The following is a 5572-nucleotide window of genomic DNA, read 5'->3' as shown; positions in this document are numbered from 1 at the left end:
TATATATATATTTCTCTTAGGGAACAGACAAGTGAGGCTGGTAGGAAAACAAGGTTAGAAGAATAATCCTATAAAAGAGGCCCACTATGCTAATCCCCACATGCTTTTTTTTTCAAGAAGAAAATTGCCTGAGTCCTGTCTGACCTAAGTGAACAGGATATGTCACATTCCTCAGCCAAATAACTGTTAACTGCAGGAGACATGCAGGGCCAAGATCATGTTGATGGGAGAAACCCAGGAGATTTTTGTAAGAAGATCCTAAAACTTCAGGAGGTAAGAAGTTCCTCCTAACCACAAAATCCATAAGAATCTATGATTAAGATTCCAATTAGTACCAGTCAGCATGGGCCAAAATGATTTAGAATTGCCACGACAGTGAGGATTTGAATGTCTGATGTCATCCTGCTGTCATTCAAAAGTCAAGAGGTATACCTTGACCGAACTCTCTGGAAATTTCTCTGGGATCCCCAATGAAACTAAGTTTGCAGGAGAGGTACATGGTCCCTCTCCTCTCTGAGAGAACCCACTCTCACCCTTGAGGGGATCTCCTTCCCCTTTTCCTATCCTTTTAATAAATTATTTCTGTTACTCTGAGTGACATGTCTGAAATCTTGCTTATCACAAGAATCAAGGTTTGCAATGGGGTTCTTCACATTGCCTTTCAGAAGGCCCAGAACCATAACAATCCCATAACCAAGGAAACATATGGGAAGGGATAAATTGTGGGTTTTGAAATTAAGAATGTTTTAAAATAAATGTAAAGAAAATCAAATTTGTGGAATTAAAAATTAAAGGAGTGAAAATAATTATTAGAGACAGAGAGAGAGAAGTGGCAAGGAGAGAAAAAAATTACATTATGCTAGGTTCATTTAAAAGACAAAGGTCAAGGGAGGAAGGCAGGAAGGAAAAGATAGAGGTTTGATAAAAGAGACTGCATCATAGGTGAGAAAAACAAAGGAAAACTAAACTAGAGAAGGTGGGTAGGGAAAAAGCCAGTATGGGAAGACTGGAAGGATTAATACTTTCTGAGATAACTATATGGAAAAAAAAAAAAAAGATTTTTACTGCTTTCAATCTCTGGACTGCTATTCTATCAGCATGGTAAAGTCTTTTATATTATTTCTTGAATTTTGAAATGATAAGTAATTTTTTTATAATACAAAGCAATTTTCCTCTTTCAGTTACTTCACAAAGGTGATTGAAATATAGTGTTATGGGATTACAAACATTCTGTATGTAAGGAAATTAATTATAACTTGTATAGTGAAACTTTACAAGTCTTCCTATTGATAAAGTTTGAAGAATAATAATATGCTTTACATGTAAAACTTTTATTGTAACACTGTATTTTTTCTTGAGTGTTAATATCATCTTGGCTAATTTGCCTTCATATCTGAATACAATTTCTAAAAGAAGCATGTAACAGAAAAAGTCTGCATTCTCTCCTGGATTATTTCTAGCTATACTGATCAGTTTGCAGAGTTGGTTCGATATAAAGAAATCAATAAACGTAATACATCATATTAATAGACTTAAAAACAAGAATCATATAATCATCTCAATAAATGCAAAAAAAAACACATTTGATAAAATACAGCACACCTTCATGTTCAAAACACTAGGAAAACTGGGGATAGTAGGAACATACCTCAACATTGCAAAAGCTATATATGCTAAACCTAAAGCCAGTGTAATCCTAAATGGAGAAAAATTGAAAACATTCCCACTAAAAACTGGAACAAGACTTTCACCACTTCTATTCAACATCATCCTTGAAACTCTAGGCAGAGCAATAAGACAGAAGAAAGAAATTAAAGGGATACAAATAGGAAAAGAAGAACTTAAACTATTACTATTTGCTGATGACATGATTCTCCATCTAGAAGACCCAAAAAATTCCACCAGAAAACTTCTAGAACTAATAAATGAATTCATTAAAGTACCAGGATATGAAATCAACACCCATAAATCAAATGCATTTCTATACATCAGAGAAGAATCCACTGAAAGAAATTAGGAAAACTACCCCATTCACAATAGACTCAAAAAAAACCAAAAACAAAACAAACAAACAAAAATCTCTAGGAATCAATCTAACAAAAGTAGTGAAATATCTCTACAAAGAAAACTACAGAACATTAAAGAAAGAAATTGAAGAAAACCTCAGAAGAAGGAAAGATCTTTCATGCTCATGGAGAGGCAGAATTAACTCTGTCAAAATGGCCATACTACCAAAAGTGTTATATAGATTTAATGCAATTCCTATTAAAATCCTAATGAGATTCTTCATATAAATAGAAAAAGCAATCATAAAATTTATTTGGAAAAAAATAAGAGACCCAGAAAAGCTAAAGCAATCCTTAGCAAGAAAAGTGAGTCAGGAGGCATCACCATACCAGACCTTAAATTACAATACAGAGGCATAATAATAAAAACGGCATGGTACTGGCCCCAAAATAGACTTGTAGACCAATGGTACAGAATAGAAGACACAGAGACAAATCCACATAAATATGGTTTTGTCATACTAGACAAGGTGCCAAAAACATTCACTGGAGAAAAGATAGCCTATTCAACAAATAGTGCTGGCGAAACTCGACATCCATATGTAGCAAAATGAAATAAAACCTCTACCTCTCCTCCTGCACAAAAAAAAAAAAAAAAAAAAAAAAAAAGTTCAAAGTAGATCAAAGACTTAGGCTCTAGAACAAAGACCCTGAGCCTAATAGAAGAAAAAAATAGGACCAAATCTTTACCACATCAGCCTAGCATTGGACTTCCTTAAAAAGACTCTTAAAGTGTAAGAAGTAAAATCAAGAATTAATAAATGGGATGGATTCAAATTAAAAAGCTTTTTCTCAGCACAGGAAACAATAAAGTGAGGAGAGAGCCTACAGATTGGGAGAAATTTTTTACCACATGAACCTCTGATCAAGCTTTAATCTCTAGGATATTTAAGGAACTCAAAAAACTTAATACCAGGAAACAAATAACCCAGTCAATAAATGGGCTAAGGAACTGAACAGACACTTCACGGAAGAAGAAATACAATTAATTGATCAACAAATATATGAAAAAAATGTTCAACATCTCTAGCAATTAGAGAAATGCAAATCAAAATTACTCTAAGATTTCATCTCACTCCAGTCAGAATGGCAATCATCAAGAATACAGGCAACAATAGATATTGGTGAGGATGTGGGGAAAAAGGTACACTCATACATTGCTGGTGGAACTGCAAATTTGTACAACCACTATGGAAAGCAGTATGGAGATTCCTCAAAAAATTGGGAATGGAACCACCATTTGCCCCAACTATCCCACTCCTTGGTTTACACTCAAAGGACTTAAAATCAGCATACTATAGTGACACAGCTACATCAATGTTTATAGCAGCTCAATTCACAATAGCTAGACTATGGAACCAATCTAGGTGTTCCTCAATAGATTAATAAATAAAGAAAATGTGGTACATACACATACTCAATGGAATATTACTCAGCTTTAATGAAGAGTAAAATTATGGCATTTGCAGGTAAATGGTTGGAGTTGGAGAATATCATGCTAAGCAAAATAAGCCAAGTACACAAAACCAAAAGCTGAATGTTTTCTCTAATATGTGTGGCTGCTAAAGGTAGGGGGCACTAGGGAAGAATAGCATCATCTTAGATTAGGTAGAGGGAAGTGTTGGGAAGGAAGCAAAGTGGATGTGGGGATAGGAAAGATAGTAGAATGAAACAGACATTATTACTGTATATATATTTGTGAGCGCACAACCAATATGTTTCTGCAACATGTACACTCGAAAAATGAGAAATTATATCCCATCTATGTATGATAAATCAAAGTGCATAAATGCATACTACTGTCATGTATAACTAATTAAAACAAATTAGAAAAAAAATAGTGTCTGGGGATAGGAGATGATTCTGTCTTATGTATGTTGCTATTTTACATGCATCAACATAACTTGGCAATGTGTAGACTAATTCCTTGAGTAGTTTTAACAGCTGGAGCCACTGACATATGCTGCTTATGGCAGTGGTTACTAAGTTTTCTGGTCATGTTTCTTTTAGATCTGCAGAAGCTATGGAAATCTTTTCCACAGAAGCTTTGAAAATCACCAGAGAATAGCCAATGTATAGGTATAGGCATGTTGTTTTCATTTTAATTTATCTTGATACACTATCAGAGTCATCTATAATTTTCCATCCAACTTCTCATAATCCTGATGGGTTTTTGTAAAGAGATTTTGGGGACTTTCTCAGGATCATAGGTTTCTGAATCTGTTGCTGACAATCTCTTTTCCTGGAGCTATATATCACCTCTATTTATAGTTCACTGGCATAAGCATGGATAAATAAGATTAGTAGCCACTAGGGTGACTTTTGAATATTGAAATTGGTTTGGTGGATGACTCTGACAAAGCAGGACAACCTATGGCAGATGTATACCAATTTTGCTTTGGACATTCCTATATTTACCTTAGCACCATTTCATGCCTTACAGCAGTGATTCTCAAACTATCTATGGTAAAAGACCTATCTTCTTAAGCTTTAGTTGGGCTGTTTCATGAGACTATTAAAACAGGTGAAAATATTTTCCTAAGATTTTTATGGCTAATTTACATCAAGCTCTGAATTCTATATATATGACATGTGTGTATGTTATGTGTAAACATTAGACAATTCTATAGTACAATATCATTTGCTTTTTCAAATAGAGAATAGTTAGCAATAAATAGATATTTCTAAACATAAAAAAATTATTTTCCCAAATTAAAGTCTATGCTATAAAATCAATTCAACTTTAATTTTTATTATCAAGAAATATGTTGAATTTTTAAACCCAGTACCTATTCAGGTGATTTTACTTTGAAATGGTGTCTTTTCAAATGTAACACAGTCAAGATAACATCACAATGGCAGAGAGTGGGACTTTAACTCCATATGATCTTTGTCTTTATGAGAAGAAAATATAAATAAAAGAGAAACACAGAAGAGAGGCACCCAACCAAGAGATCATGTGATGATAGAGGCAGATATTGATGAGTTATAAAACCACAACACAAGGAATACCAAGGATTTGACAAGGATCTCTGGCAACCACCAGAAGCTAAGACAAAGCTTGGTCCTGCTGATAACTTGATTTCAAATTTCTAGTTTTCAAAACTATAAAAAATATATAAAATACTATTTATAAACATAACTTTCTTTTGTCAAAAAATTATTTCTTAATTGTGTATTTTGTTTGGGTAAAATTTTACTAATTTATTTTCTTATTCTATTGCCCTACCCTGGGGTTCATGATGCTCTTAAAGCTTTTGACTTGTTCACAAATATATCTGTGGCATTTTCGGTTTTATTCTTCTTTTTATTTTGCCTAGAAGCAACTGTCACTCAAAGACAGTGATTTTCTTGTTGATTTCAATGAACTGGTTTGCCACCAATGCTCTAATTAATAAACTCAATTTTTTCATCTCAATAGATTCCCATTTGATACTCTTAAAGGATAAGTTTTCAGGGCATACATTACATTGTAGAGTTGTCTGTTGCTAATTGCAATATATATA

Source organism: Marmota marmota, unplaced genomic scaffold (assembly GCF_001458135.2).
Source record: "Marmota marmota marmota unplaced genomic scaffold, marMar, whole genome shotgun sequence".
In the NCBI taxonomy this organism is placed as follows: Eukaryota; Metazoa; Chordata; class Mammalia; order Rodentia; family Sciuridae; genus Marmota; species Marmota marmota.
This window is presented reverse-complemented; position numbering follows the sequence as displayed.